This window comes from Calidris pugnax, unplaced genomic scaffold (genome assembly GCF_001431845.1).
Source record: "Calidris pugnax isolate Ruff unplaced genomic scaffold, ASM143184v1 scaffold38, whole genome shotgun sequence".
In the NCBI taxonomy this organism is placed as follows: Eukaryota; Metazoa; Chordata; class Aves; order Charadriiformes; family Scolopacidae; genus Calidris; species Calidris pugnax.
Window position 1 is genome coordinate 20,939,318 of NW_015090995.1, and position 16,319 is coordinate 20,955,636.

At 44.5% G+C, this 16,319-nt stretch overlaps 1 protein-coding gene across 3 annotated transcripts in view; it reads right to left on the reverse strand.

Moving 5' to 3' along the window:
* Window positions 1-16,319, reverse strand: part of HTR2C (5-hydroxytryptamine (serotonin) receptor 2C, G protein-coupled) — a 200,317-nt gene that overhangs the window by 106,858 nt on the left and 77,140 nt on the right. For all 3 annotated transcript variants that reach the window (XM_014955380.1, XM_014955382.1, XM_014955379.1), the window contains exon 2: window positions 12,311-12,697. The gene's annotated coding sequence lies outside the window, so the exon portion shown is untranslated. The remainder of the gene's footprint in view (window positions 1-12,310; window positions 12,698-16,319) is intronic.

Below are 16,319 nucleotides of genomic sequence, written 5' to 3' on the forward strand. Positions count from 1 at the left end.
CCAGAGGAGGGCCACAAGGATGATCAGGGGGATGGAGCACCTCTGCTACGAGGACAGGCTGAGGGAGCTGGGGTTGTTCAGCCTGGAGAAGAGGAGGCTCCGGGGAGACCTAATAGCAGCCTTCCAGTACCTGAAGGGAGCCTACATGAAGGCTGGGGAGAACCTGTTTAGAAAGGCCTGCAGTGACAGGACGAGGGGCAATGGCTTCAAGCTGGAGGGGAACAGATTTAGATTGGAGATGAGGAGAGGGTTCTTCACTGTGAGGGTGGTGGAGCACTGGAACAGGTTGCCCAGGGAGGTGGTTGAGGCCCCTTCCCTGGAGATATTCAAGGAGAGGCTCGACGAGGCCCTGGGCAACCTGGTCTGGTTGGGGGTGTCCCTGCTGACTGCGGGGGGGTCGGACTAGATGGCCTTTGGAGGTCCCTTCCAGCCTGGGCAACTCTATGATTCTATAAGAACTAACGCAAGAGGAGCACCGGTAACATACAGCCCCAGTGAAGGTGGGGTGGGGACACCAGGGCAGGACCGCTCCTTCCAGAGCAGTTCGATGCTCAGTGAGTTGAGCAGAGGAGCCCAGCTCCTCTTATGGAACTTCAGTGTATCCTGGATATCACTGCTGTCCTGAGCAGCTGACGTGGAAAGATGTCCTCTACAGCTGTTATTGGGAATTTAAACCAATTGTAATGTCTGAGACAGTTTCTTCGACGCTCATAACTGAATTCAAATTAAAAGCAACTAGCAAGAGACACAAGCCTAAGCATCTCTGCCAGCGGCAGAATAACTGATACATTAACTAAAGAATAATGTGGAACACACCGTACCTCAGGAAATGCATTTGCTCCAGAACACTTTAAGACTGTCAACAATTTGGCTTGGATGTTTACAGCACAGTATACAAAACAAAAGCATTGCAGTGGCACAGTATGCAGTAAGACTGGGCTTTAACAGCAATGCTATAGAGCAGAAAGGTACGTGGCCAGCATCTAAAATACAGAAGTTCCCAGGTTGGAATCCCAAGGGATTAAATTTTATAGTCTAGGTGATGCGAAAAGGTCAGATTTGATCATACTGTCTGATCCTGCTGCTTATAATCTGTTACCACTGTTCCTCACTTCTCCATCCCCTATGAACACACACAACACGTATGTTACAGGGCTGTCCCCATACCCAGGGGTCCACCACGGGGAGTCCTTCGACCAACAGCTGCCAGCAGAGCTCCAGAGGAACCATGTAGGGAACAGAACCTGGGCATGGACAGACAAGAGCTCTGCTGTGAGGGCAGCTCAAGGCTTGGACAAGCAAAACAAATCTACTACTACAAATTGGGCATTAGCTACATCTTTTAATTAACAAAAATCATAGAATCATCTGGGTCGGAAGGGACCTTCAAAGTCATCTAGTCCGACCCCCCAAAAAACACTTACAGTAAATTGTTATTTAATATTCTAGGACAAAACTTGCTTGATCTACTTAAAACGACATCAAAGAAAGAACAAATCAAGGCCTGAACAAAAATGGAGTGCATTTTCTATGCAGGAGAATAAAATGTGCTGCTCAATGCAAATGCTACAATTAGAGGTAGGAGGTAGATTCAAAAGACATTAATATAGGCAAAAGTGACATCATCCATAGCTAAAACAGGCACAAGTTATATGGTATGTGAACTATTAAGTTCATGAGAGCATTTTATTACTGACTGCCCCAAGGATACATTTCTCTCTCTAGGAAATTCAATAAATAACTGTTCATCTCAAAGGTTTTATACTTTCCCATGAGAAGCCAGGAGTAGCCAATACCAGTGATGTGGTGGTAAACCAGGGAAATCCACCAGTAACCTAATAGAAATCCTCCAATACTTCTTATAAAAATGCCCTGTTAAAACTACTGGCCTCATTGCCACAGAATTTAATGAATACCACATTTTAGATGAATTCAAAAAGCAATTAAACAAAATAATGAGAGAAAAAAAAATAATCTACTCAGGGCTATTAAACAAGATAATACCAGATCTGGCTTAGGAAGTCCCTAAGCAGAAATTTCTAGAGCCTGGGAGATTACAGGGCTGAGGGCTGTGAGCTTGCCCTTGGCCCTGTGCTCTTCCCTAGGCAGGTTTTACTGGTCACTGTTGGGAACAGGACAACAGGCTGGATGGACCTTTGGACTGACCCAGTGGAGACACTCTAATGCCAAGAGCTCAGAAAAGATGGGCAACTCAATAGGATGCTGCTTTAATATGCAGATTTGGTTCTTGTATAGAGTCTAATGAAAATGCGTGTCTGCAACTTCAGGGCAGAGCTCACTACAGTTGAGAGCACCAGCATATTTTGGGCATTTAGATGACATCTTTTTGCTACTGCATCCAACCTATTTTGCTAAAAATTTCACCAACAGAAATGAGTACATGCAGCAGATGACAATTTTTTGGGGGAGAGTGGGGTGGTTTTTGTTGTTGTTTTAAAGAAACTAAATGGACCCATTGAAGCCAAAACAAATCAGAGCCCTCAACTATAAAAATCATTTCCCTCCCTCCTCCAGGCCAAATATTTAGTCTCCTGATAAGAGGAAAAAGCTTGAATTCTCCATTTAAATGTAACAAGTAATGCTTGGAGAGCACAGGATGAAGCTCACACTGAATTATAAATCTGTTGTGACCAGTGCCCTGGAAAACAGCTCGCCCTGTTCTCTGCATGGTTTGACTCCCTCAGTGAGAGCTGGAGGCAGGAGGACAATCCATACTGCTGGGAGTGGTATTTTTCACTCCTCTACAGTTCAACTCCTTGGAAGCTCCTCTTCCCCATTGCTTACTGTTTTAGTGACCTTGGAAAATGTAGATGGAAAAGCCGAATACTAAAAGGATTATTGCTTTTATTATCCTACTATTGAGAAGCTGATTAAAAACACATATCCTTTCACAGACTACCCTGGGTGTTAGCACTCTCAGCTCTCTTCTCACAAAAGGTCATTGGACAAGATATTAAATGTAAACTGAAGCACTGAGCACTCTTCATTTCCAGCACAGGTGTCCTCCTCACAGCAAATGTCATTGGGAGTTGTCCATCTCTAGTCCAACAGTCCCTTTTTACTTCTTACTGAAACACAAAAGTAACATGGCTTTCCATAAGAAATCACCACTGGCCTGCTGAAGAGCCAAAGAATGGTGTGGGTGATGGACAGTTGCATGAGTAGCTGCAACTTGAGCTGCAAGATTTCAGCCAGACATCTTGTTTGTGGTTGTCCCTATGAACCACTCCACCAGGCCACAGCCAAGACACTCATGAGCTGGCTCGGTCCCCTCAACACTTCCCTGCTGAGTGGCCATACGAAGCCAGAATAACTGTGTGAGAGCCACCTTGTATCTTCACAATGCCAAACTAAGGACATTTTGCAAGGTCTGAAGACAGGGCCTTTTAGTATTTTCCCATGAGAACAGAAGCTGCTTTCTAACGTCATGCCTCATGTAGCTACCAGCTGCTTTGGCAGCAGGTAGGATCTCCTAATATCTCCTCCTACCATGTGGAAATGTCAGGGCATGAACTGTGATGACGCCTAACGTAAAATAGGTTCTCCCAAACTCAGTCAGGGGTCAGACAGGGAGAATATAACCTCGCCTTCTCTAGCTTGTACAAATTACTAGTTAAAAAAATCAGAGTATTTAAGAATAGGTTGCAGTGGTCATCTGCCTAAGCACCAACCAGTCTTATCGCATGGGTCACCCCTCTCCTTTAATAGCACAGTTTTTATTTCATACCTGGTTTGGGTAGCAATGCATATGCCGGAACACCAGGGCAATATGGTGTTTAATTGAGGATAGGAACAGATTGCCAAATGGACCCAAATAACGCACAGCAGCTGAAGCTATTTTCTCTGATGCCATCTAGCTCTGCTCTCAATACATCACTGCTGTTATGGCAGAATCCCCCACAAGGTTACAGAGCCCCGTGAGTCAGCGTCGTCACTCAGAAGAAGACGGGGTGAGGGTCAGATGTTTTCCTGCTGTTACTGGCCCGAGGAAGGGAAGGAGCCCTGCTTGCTGACAGGCCTTACGCAACGGAGATAACCCATCTTTCTGCAGTCGGTTGTGGGTGGCAGGAGAAGCTAAGAATAAACCAGGAAAAGCCTCCGGAAAGGTCTGCTAAGAAGTGAGCCACAAGATACAGCATGCCTACCCTCGTTTTTCCTTAAAACACATCCTTATGCAACTTCTGCTAGATGACTGCAGGTCATAATCACATACTGCAGTTTAAAATTACTGATTAACTTACCCAGGATGTGTTAAAACAAGCAGAGGAAAGTAGATGTAAGGAACAACAGTTACATCCTTGCTCATATAGGATGCACCAGAGTTGCCAGGTTTAAGAAAAGAGGTAGGTGCCCCCCCCTCTCGCTCATTACAGGGAGTTATGAAGCAAATTGCAGTATTTTAAATCCTGCTTATCCACAAGCCGGATAAATTAGGATTTCTTTCTTTTTTTTTTTTAAAATAGCTTATCTCAAAAGAGCTACAAAAATATACAAGAATATCCAGGAAAGAAAGCAGATCAGCATTGACCCTCTTTCAGAAGGAGAGGCCAATTAGGAGGCAGCTGGGCAGTCCCACTCAGGAAGATCCTAAAGAGAAAAGAAAGGAGAGGGGAAACACGGCTGTCTGAGGACAACTGGTCTCCCCAGCAGAGGCTGGGGCAAATCTGCTGCTGCTGTTAATGAGATGCATTTCATGTCCTTACCTGCAAACTGAGGAAGCATGCTATGATCAGACCCAAGAAATTAAAAAAAATAAACCTTCTCTTGTACCAGCTTTAAGCTTCTTCTTAATAAGATCAAGACATTGCCTTGCAAGGCAAAGCTCCATAATTCCGTAAACTTATGGAAGTTTGTGAAAGCCAGGATTGCTGCTTATCTCCTGAATTAATGCTGAAAGTTTGGGGCAGTCTAGCCACTAAATTAGTACTTAGATGGTACATACAGGTCAGGATGCAAAAGAACTGTTAAGTCTCCTGAGACATGTAAAGCAAGCTTGCTGTCAAAGGCTTCAGGATAAACACAGTAGTCCTGGGTTTGGTCCCACTTACTGTAAGCACAAGGGAATTGCAGCAATGGATAAACTGAGAGAACAAGATTGGAAGCAAGCCCAGGTAATAAAGGGTCATATCAAATGAAAAGCTGACCTTCACTTGGTTTCATCTGAATTTTTGCCAAAGGAAAACTTTCTAATGCCTTTCAAAAGAAAATGTAACATGGAATCTAACCCACATGCTCTCCCAAATCAAAGGTCAATAATGTTAATTGTACCATTTTACATTGTCCCCCAAAACCTGAATATACTGGATCTACTGAAGTACCTAATACCAGCTAGAATCAAGAACTGCACAAGACAAATTTGGAAGAAAAAGTCTCTTCTGGAAGTTACCGGATATTGGCTTCTTGGAATATTATCAAAATACCTAAACAGAAGCAGCTTTTAATTCAATGCTGCAGTAAAGAGTTTAAATGAAATTTATTTCCAGGGAAAAAAACCAACCAAGCAAACCTCTGCTCAGCATAAAAAGCAACGATCTTTGTAATGGAGCAGAAAGGCACAGCCTCTTCTCTTCTCTCTCTCTTTTTTTTTTTTTTTCCCCCAAAGAAATAAAGCTCTGTAAATGCAGAGCACATTGGTAATCTGAACTCTCTCGATGCTCCAACTGACCTGGTCCTGCCGTCGGTAGAGAGCTGGAGCAAAGGAAGGGGCAAAAAGGAACCTGTAATTCCAAAGCCTACTTCGAGGCACTGCTGTTGGTACCACAAAAAGCGCTGGTAAATGTTTAGCTCCTCTGCTTTCACAGCAGTGGAGCAACAGCTACTCTGCAGTGCATCAACTCTTCGAAAGAGAAGAGCGAAGCCACCCGTGCGCACTGCTGAGCACCAGCACAAATGGAGGGAGAGCAATGAGGCCTAACCACCTGCTTCGGGCATCGCTCCCTGAGCCGGGAACAAGTCAGAGGAGGTGGTAATGGGCTTATCCTACCCAGGACCTGCTCTTCGGCAGAGTAGGGCACTGCCCAGTCTCCTTGACGACTTAAACCTAGACATTTCATGATCTGAAACAATTTTGGGCCCTTTACCACAAAAAAGACATTGATGGGCTGGAGCGGGTCCAGAGAAGGGCAACAATGCTGGTGAGGGGTCTGGAGAGTAAGTCTTATGAGGAGAGGCTGAGGGAGCTGGGGTTGTGCAGTCTGAAGAAGAGGAGGCTGAGAGGAGACGTTATTGTGCTCTATAGCTACCTGAAGGGGGGTGTAGAGAAGTGGGGGTCGGTCTCGTCTCCCAAGGAACAGGAGATAGGACAAGGGGAAATGGCCTCAAGTTGCGCCGGGGGAGGTTTAGATTGGATATTAGGAAACATTTATTCACAGAAAGGGTTATCCAGCATTGGAATGGGCTGCCCAGGGAAGTGGTTGAGGCACCATCCCTGGACGTGTTAAAAAGATGGGTTGACATGGTCCTCAGGAATACGGTTTAGTGTTTTTTCTTTATTGCTTATTTCTTATTTATTTTTTTGTCAGAGTTAGGTTGATGGTTGGACTAGATGATCTTTAAGGTCCCTTCCAATCTAGACAAGTCTATGATTCTATGAAGGCAGGGCCTGTACTTTCTTTTTTTCTGCCCTGCCTCCTCCTCTGCCTGCTCAGTAACATGGTTGGTTCTACGTACTTGGTGATAAAAAAGAAACTGGCAAACCTGTGGGTGTCATTTGGAGGGAAAGACTGTTTCTGTTGCCTGGAAAACTACAAGTGTCCATTGTTTCCCCTTGGGTTTAATGAACAACTCATATACCAGCTAAAGTTTTCAGCATCGCTCCACCGAAGCAGGAGAACTGGACCAGGTTTTGCTCCTGCTGCATGGACTTCCAAAATGTTGATGTTGCAAGAAGATTCCCCAACTGATTTTCATATAGATATTCCCTCAGCTGCAAGTGCTTTGGGAAAGTCTGAGATTATACAGATATCTTTTTAATTTCATTTTTTCTTTTTTTAGGACAGAACTAATGACAATTGATCAGCAGACACCACCGTTTGTCCATATTAGCCAGGTCTACCTAAGGCTTCGGCACTTCATTTTAACTCTTGAGTTTGAGGCTCACCTTTCAAAAACTGCTGCTGCATGGTTCAGTTTGCACAGAAAGTAATCACACAAAAAAGAATAAACTGCAAAGGGACACGGATAGAGTTTTAAGAACTACAAAAAAAAAACAACACCACAAAAAAAGGACTCATTTTTTTAGCCATCATGCTCTAAGATAATAAGAGCAGAGTCACTGCCCTACGTAGTTGAGCTGAGGTGCACAACGTGCTTGGACTTGGCTTCAGAGCACATCAGGAATAGGACACAGGCTGTTTTATGACGAGCATCTTTTGAATTCAAGGAAATTAACTTTTTTTTTCCCCAAAAATTATCATCCTACATCTGTATTTGAATCCACAAATGGTTCCTGATAGAATAACACGTTGATTAAGTCATCAAACAAAACACTCTCTGGCACTGGGAGCAGCAAGACAGCAGCTGTTTCTAAGAGCAATTGTACGTCAAGTGAAAAAGCTGGCACGCTTCGAGTTAACATTTAGCTACCTGACCAGGTTATCTTTTTCAGTGGGCAGAAACATGGAGTCAGCAGGAATTCTTCTACCCAAAGCACACAGAAGGAAAGGAACCTCGGCCTTTCAATTCACTATTTAATATACTTGATGCAACCCTTATGTTCACAATCTGGAGCTACGCTGAGAAACATAAGTGATCCAAAACCTCCAAGGACCTCAATCGTTACAGAACAGGCAGGAGGAACTTGTTGACAACAGCAGCAGCAATTAAAATCTGCTGGCACTTTCAGAGACAAATAGCTCCGCGTAAAATTCAGCTGGAGGTGGCTTCCCTTTCTCTTGGTCCCTGCACACTGCTGTCAGGACATCCCCACCTACATCCCCCAGGCAGTGAGCAGGGCGGGTGGTCAACCCTGTAGACCATCACGTGAAGCACACTAGCAGGTTAGGGCAGCTTTTTCTCTCCCAAGAGAAGCATGGAACAATTCTACTGCAGCCACGGCAGGGAGAAATGCTCCCTCAGGAATAACTGTGTGGTTCTTCACAGCTTTTTTACTGCTAGACAGTAACCATGGATTTCTCATGGAAATTTTTCAGTGGTGCCCAGTGACAGGACAAGAGGGAACAGGCACACACTTGAATATAAGAAGTTCTGTCTAAACATGAGGAGGAACTTCTTTCCTGTGAGGGTGGCAGAGCCCTGGAAGAGGCTGCCCAGGGAGGTGGTGGAGTCTCCTTCTCCGGAGACATTCAAACCCCACCTGGACACCTTTGTGTGCAACCTGCTCTGGGTGGTCCTGCTTTGGCAGGGGGATTGGACTGGATGATCTCCAGAGGTCCCTTCCAACCCCATATCATTCTGTGATTCTGTTACCCTCTCCAAAATTACAAATCTTCTAGCAATAATGGGTGCTGTTAAAGGGTTTTTTTTTGTTGTTTCTCCACCAGAAAGTTATTTTATCATGAATTTTTAGACAAATTCTAACAAATCATTCCCATCCCTGCCAGGAGAGGAAAAGCAAATGTTTTCCTTGAGCAGAACTTGCATAACAGCCTCCACATCCTCTTTAATGCCATTTCTGGAATAAACATATTTTTAAAGTTTGTTCTTTGATGGACTTGTCCAAATAGTACAAATCTCTCAAGGAACAAGAGAAGAGTCCAACTTTTGGAGACTCGCTGGTTACCTCTGCTGCCAATGTCAGCCCATTTGTCACTGACTCTGGTCCTACCTGCTTAAGAAGTCTCTCTCAAATTAAACTCTGGCCACTTGGATCAGCTGCTCCCCAAATCTCTAGAGAATCCAGGACTTGACAAAACTTGCCCCAAGCAGAGCACTGGGGCAAAAAATATCCCATCTCTACCTGCATTGACGGAGATGTGCTGCAGCAGCCTGAGCCTTCACAGGTCTCCCATTACCCATGAGAAGCCCCTGGGGTCTTCTCCTTGTGTGCAGACCTCTGTGTCCGTACTACAGTGGTGCCCAAAGCATTCTCCAAGATTGGTACCTACCTTTTTTTTTTAGTCTATAAAACTTTATAATTATACTTTTCTGGATTTTAAGGGACAATGGTAGTACCTTAAAAATCAAGAGGCTTAAAGACAAGACTATGAAAAGGAAATAAACCATCTTTGCTATAATTTTTTAGATTAAGTCTACAGGAGCTTTATGAGGCTAATGAAAATCTTCTAGATGAGCCTTTAGAGCCCATCAGTTTAAACATATTTTCTTTTTGCTCCCTCCTCACTAATATTGCTCAAAAAACTATGCTGAAAACAGTTGCCAGCAACGTAATCCAGTCTGTGAAAGGTACCAAAAAGGCTTCTATGCCTACAAGTAACACCACAGCTCCTCAAGGCACATCACTTCTGCTCCTTGTTGTATTTTCCCATGTTTTAAATTGCAATATGCAGTAACCTTTATCACATGAAACCAAAATGGCAAAATGTTAGATTTGATACGTGTGCTGCGCCCGACCTGCCTTGCTGTGAACTACTGGAAGAAGTGGTCCCTTGAGATTCCCCAAGTTTGAAACAAGAACCCATGTTACTTGTCTCCCTGCTCCCAGCTCCAAGGGAAGCTCTGCCCCATGTCTTTTTTCCCCCATAGCAGCCCACAGCAACCAAGTCTGGTGAGCAAACCCCTGCGGAAGTTTGGCCTAAATTAGTTAGGGCCACAAAGATGCTCAGAGGGATGGAGCACCTCTGCTATGAAGACAGGCTGAGAGAACTGGGGTTGTTCAGCCTGGAGAAGAGAAGGCTCCAGGGAGACCTTAGAGCAGCCTTCCAATATCTGAAGGGGCTCCAGGAGAGCTGGGGAGGGACTCTTTGTCAGGGAGTGCAGTGACAGGACAAGGGGGAACGGTTTTAAATTGGAAGAGGGGAGATTGAGATGAGATACCAGAAAGAAATTCTTTGCTGTGAGGGTGGTGAGAGCCTGGCCCAGGTTGCCCAGAGAAGCTGTGGCTGCCCCATCCCTGGAGGGGTTCAAGGCCAGGCTGGATGGGGCTTGGAGCAACCTGGTCTGGTGGGAGGTGTCCCTGCCCAGGGCAGGGGGTTGGAACTTGGTGATCTTTAAGGTCCCTTCCAACTCTGACCATTCTATGATTCTAAATAACATGGAACTGTGGCTGGGCAGCAGCGAGCATCTCATCAGCCACAGCCACAGGAACTCCATCCTTACCCAGATACCTGTGCTTTCAAAGCATTATAAACAACTGATCAAAAGCCACACAGCCAAAAACTTGGGATCAACGTTGCAACTGTAGAGCAGCCTACCCTTCACTTTGCTTTTAAGCAGTATTTCACGCCAAATTTTATGTTTGTCAGTAAACTTTTCAAAATGGAAAGCTGTATTGTATATTTGTGCAATATCAAGCACCAGGGGATCCCACTGGTTGGAAGGTACAGAAACTGCACTGTTAAATCTGTGTTCAGGAACACGTAAGTATTTTCTGATCAATGTTGCAACTGTAGAGCAGCCTACCCTTCGCTTTGCTTTTAAGCAGTATTTCACACCAAATTTTATGTTTGTCAGTAAACTTTTCAAAATGGAAAGCTGTATTGTATATTTGTGCAATATCAAGCACCAGGGGATCCCACTGGTTGGAAGGTACAGAAACTGCACTGTTAAATCTGTGTTCAGGAACACGTAAGTATTTTCTTGTTTGCAGTAAGAATGAAGGAAAAATTATAAGGTAAGTGCCTGAAGTTTGAAATTAGATAGAAGTTCTAAGAAACACAAATAAGTATTTTCTTGTTTGCAGTAAGAGTGAAGAAAAATTATAAAGGTAAGTGCCTGAAGTTTGAAATTAGATAGAAGTTCTAAGAGTCACCACGCATTTCTAATCAGCAGAATGCACAGAAACACTGAGCCACTTATTCTTTATGAGAGAGTGAGAAATGTGGGTGTTTGGGTGAGATTAATGAGAATCAGCTCATCTGGAGGGCAGGGTAGGGGACCAGTGCCATCCCACAGGCAGCAGTGTGTTCCCAAGGACTGGCAGGAGGGGGGTGCAGCCCAAAACCCACATATCTGGCCCCTTCTTCCCTTTCAGACAAAAGAGCAGACACTCACATCCATTCCCCAGCTAGAAGTTCTAAGAGTCACCACACATTTCTAATCAGCAGAATGCACAGAAACACTGAGCCACTTATTCTTTATGAGAGAGTGAGAAATGTGGGTGTTTGGGTGAGATTAATGAGAATCAGCTCATCTGGAGGGCAGGGTAGGGGACCAGTGCCATCCCACAGGCAGCAGTGTGTTCCCAAGGACTGGCAGGAGGGGGGTGCAGGCCAAAACCCACCTATCTGGCCCCCTCTTCCCCTTCAGACAAAAGAGCAGAGACCCGTGTCCATTCTCCAGCTCCAGAAGGAGGACGTACAGAGCTGGGAAGGCACCACTTGCTGCCCAGCAAGGTCTTCCTCACCTCCCAATGGTTTTGGCTGCATGAGGCTGCAGGGAAACTCTCAGAATAACGTCTCTGCTCAACGCCCAGCTCTGCAGCCTCAACACAAATCACAAAGCATTTCTAATGCAGGACCAGGGAGGAAGATGCAAAACCATCTCCATCCTTTAGTCGCAGGGAAGAAGAAATGCTGGCAATAATGGAAAGGCATCATCAGTATTATTATGATAAAATGTTTGTAATTACTACCCTGGCAATTTTTCCAAATGGGTTGGCTTAGAGACAGGTCTCTTGCACTGATTACTATATTATTTTCTTTACAAAGGTCTAAGTGGCTGTGTTTTCCAGATGAATAGCCTAAAGCCACTTGGTTCAGAGCTTTAGTCCCCTGAGATTCACCTTGGACAGTAAAGAAATGAGACAGATGAACTCTAAACTGTTCTATGTACGAACCCCACGGGGTCTGGCTGATGAGAATGCTTTAGGTAAAGTACCTTTCAATTTAAAATAAAGACAGAGACGAACTGGGGCTAGTTAAAAGTTACAAGAAGCCAGAAGCAGCATTTGCTAACAAAGCATTTTAAGCCCAGTAAGCCTTCCTAAAGAGAGCCTTGGCTTCACCTCAGCTCACCTCGTCTGGGAGAGCTGCCTCGCCAGGCAAACGTGGGGCAGTTGGGTTGGCGTTGGCACTTTCCCACCCCACCACAATCCCAGCCACTGCCAGGCTTCTGGGCTGCCCTCTCCCCTTACCTACCCCCGAGGAGCAGCACTGGTTTTATCCAACCATATAGTAATATATTTGCCCGGCATTTACAGACCAGTACTTACTTTTCCTGGAGAGAGAGCACCCGCAGGGAGGGAGGGAAGCTCTTTGGAGGTGCTGGCACATCTGGTGCGTGGGGAGGCAGCGGGGATGGCAGGGACCAACGCCAGGAGAGCGTCTCGCTCGGACACGGAGCCACCTACACGCAGGTTTCCATCAGCCTTTGCTAACACAGAAAGGGTCTCGGGCAGCACAGCAGGAAACACCAAAGTTCAGCCCCTCTGGCAGCTGCTCCAAGGAGGGTTGGAGGCCGGTGGATGGTGACGAGCTCTGCTGTGACTCAGGGTCTTGCTGCCATGCCTTCAGCGGGCTCCTTCGAAGCGCTCTGCACTTGTGGATGGCACTGAGCTCAACTGCTCACCAGGGAGGAAACTCAAATACGCCAGGGAGACCTTTGGGGGAAGAGAGAGAGAGAGAGGGAGGAATGAACAATGATGTTCATCCCTGAAATTTAAAGCTATCTGTGGCTTCTACACAGCCTATTTCAAACAGCCCCATTAAATTAGTCCATTAGATAAAATCCTATTAATTGGATGACTTGGTCAGCTGAGACTTACTCAGAATTTGTTGTGGTTTTAGTATATTACCATCAAACACAGTTCTGGGTAATTCAAACCTCACAACACCAAGCAGAAATTGCCCACAATTAACAGCTTCAGATACGAGCAGCTTTCATCACACAAACACCAGCAAGAGCTCACGCCACTCTCCATCCAATCCACTTTACTTGTTTATTTAGTCTGGTTTACATCTGAATTTCTTCTCTGGGTTCAAGTGACGCAAGCTCGTGCTTGTTTGAATTGCTCCTCTGCAAACACAACAAGCCAGCTCCAGCCATGAAGCTTTAAGCCATCACTGAAGCTTTTCAGCAATGAGATCCCCAAGCATTAACTTTTGTAATTAAAGTAGCATATCTGACAAATTAGCAGAAGGGAATATAATGGCATATTACTGTGCAACGGGGAGAAGTTCTACCTTCTGTAGTCACCATTGGACTATCAAAGCCAGTATAGCATGACACATGATGTTGCAGCATCCCCGGGCTAGAAAAGTAAGTAATCTGAGTCACCCACAAATAGAAACAAATTCAAAAGGTCATAAAAAGCTGGTCAAGCTCACAAAATTAAATAAATACATGAATTAATTATAAAGTCCATGAAGCAGCAAAGTTGAATTTTGCTATAGTAGTATGACACGCTTTTGGAAACTGCCCTTCAGTAACCCAGCCAAACCTTGGCGTGTGTCCATCTCTGCTTGTTCTCCGTGGTTATGTCTACAGCTTCATCAGACACCCGTCTGAAACACCAGAAACACACAAAAAACAGAATGGAGGGACTGAAGAAAAACAAATACTAGCATCTAGCCTGCATACTGTTCTTCTCATTCATGAATCTCAAACTCAGTCGACAGTATCCCTTTGCACGCGTGTACTTTAGCCATTACATGTATGATGGAAGATGGCATGGCTGGAGAGGGGAGTCAGTCCAGCTCTGGAGCCCAGGCCAGGGACGAGCCTGATAGCTTGAGGAACCAAACAGCTCTTCCTCCAAAACATCACTGCTGCACAGCCTAAGAAAATAAAGTGATGAAACTCAACCATGTACCCTACACACTCATGCAGACCCCAGAGCATCGAAGCTCGCTCTGCCACAGGCTGTACAGCATCTAAGAAAGATGGAGATCTCTGCCCAGGAGTTCCCTGTGGGTATCTAACAGAATGCATAAGTGCTAAATGAGTGAGAAGGAGAAGGAAAAGCAGCAGCAGTACAAGGAAGGCCATCATCAGATGCATGTTGGTTGCAGCCCACAGAGTCTGCAACACCAACCCAGCCCCAAAGCAGGATCAGCACAGAAACAAGAGCGTAGTGGAGGCACTGACATCTACAAGCATGGAAAAAAGGGGAAAGTTACTGAATGTAACTGATCTCTGCTAAACCACAGACCTACTGACATGTCAGTACACCAAGTACCAACCCATCGGTGCTCTTGGAAGAGGGGAGAAAGCCAAGCATGAGGCTCAGCAGACTCGCACAGCGTGTTCTTCTATAAGAGGATCTTGAGGCAGAACAGCCATTGCGTGTTCTTGGCTCTGCATCACTGTCTGCTTCTAAGTACCACAAAACATCTGGCTTCAGAAAGTCTTTATTGCAACAGAAGTGACTGGCAACTGTCCTTTACCAGGTCATCCTACAAATATGGCACCATTTTTGGTACAGATCACAAATCCCAGTGGGGACTTTGCTGCGCTCCTGGTTTGAGGCTGAAGGCACCCACCTTGGAGACCATCTCGGCGTGTGAGAGGTACCAAGATCAGGCTATGAACGGAGAGCAGGCTGTAGCAGCAGCCTTCAGGGCAGGGTGAGGGACAAGCCCCCAGCCTCCAGCATCAGCAAGGCACAGTGCCTCCGCTTCTATCTTTTATAAAATGACCTTTCAGGAATGCAATTTCCAAAGTGACTAGTCTTGCTGGTGACACACAGCTTGGGGAAACAGAGAATTTACAGTGATTAGAATAGATCAGATTTATGGACTAACAAGACAGACGATGAAGTGAAGCGAGGAATGAAATGTAATGAGGCCAAGAAAAAATTAAACACATGCTATATTCCAGCCTAAACAGCAGTGAACAAATAGACAGGAAATACAATCTAAAACAATTCACATAACATTTAGTAGCATTACAGGAAAACCAGAAAAGACCTTGCAGCTCTTACAGACTTGATAATCCAGAATAAAAAAACAACAGGAGACCGTAAGGCAAGTTAAGAGGTACTGTTAAAACATCAGTATGAAAGGCACAAGGAGCCTGTCAATCACGGGAGCACTGCCAAAGAGATCTCCAGAAGGTTCCAACCCAATCCTGAAAGATTTCACAGATACCAGGTCATTTGGGGAACATTAACATTTTTGCAGAATGAAACCTACAGTTAACATTAAATCACCCTACAGCCCGTAGGATCTTATCACCTTCAGGTATGCGACAGACACATGCAATAGGGGAGGTGTCCCCCAAAGTGAGAAGGTGCAGCAGGAATAAAACGGGCTTTGAGGAAAAGAGGAATGAGAAGGCAAGAGCTTGAACTTATCTGTGACAAAACCTCGGTGCCCTGATAATCATGGCTGAACCATATAGGAGAGAATGACGTGTCAGAGGATATACTGGATTCCCACAGCAATATTGCTGGGGGGAATAGATTGTGAGAGGTTTCAACACAAAGAATTTCTTTATAGATAGGAAGATCCTTAAGATTGCAAAGTGTTCCTTATGCAGGCTTACACTGAAAACATATATGCTCTGAAAACATTTACACACATGCTTAACTTTATATGTGTTGACTAATTAAAATCAACTGGAATAATCATGTGCTTCAATTTAACATGTTAAGCACTATAAAAATCAAGTGGATTGGCATGTTGGTATATTTTCATCTCTTTGGTTCACTATATATTTTTTGCAGCTGTATTCAGGATAATGGGAATAACTGCAACTCCCAGAAAGCAGAGATGATGCAAGATTTTAAAGTGTTCCCAGAAGTAACAATTTTTTTTCTAAAATATCCCTTTTACTTGAGAGCACTCATTTTTAAAGGTCCTCTGTATATATATTATAAAGTGTTTCCTCAAACACAGCAACTTATTAGCCGTATTGCTGCCTAGTTTCTTAATTGGGCTCAGAAGTAAAATTATCATTCAGATGTTAGCAGTTTTGCTGTTCAATGTCTAATCTATCTTGAAAGCTTAAACAAATTCTATAAATATTTAAGTTAAATATAATCTGCATTTGCTTAGTGATTTTAATTAAGAATTAAGATGCTGTTCCCGTGAAATGTGCGAATGTTTAAAGCCAGTGCAGTAGTGGGATAATATCAGGGTATTTAAGATTCTGTACCATTATTAGCACATTTTTCAGTGTAACACTGTAGTGGAGCTGCTACCCAAGTACTCAGACTCAACTTTAAAAAAACCCAAAAAACTACCAAAAAAAAAGGTGAAGCCTTATATCAATTTTAAACT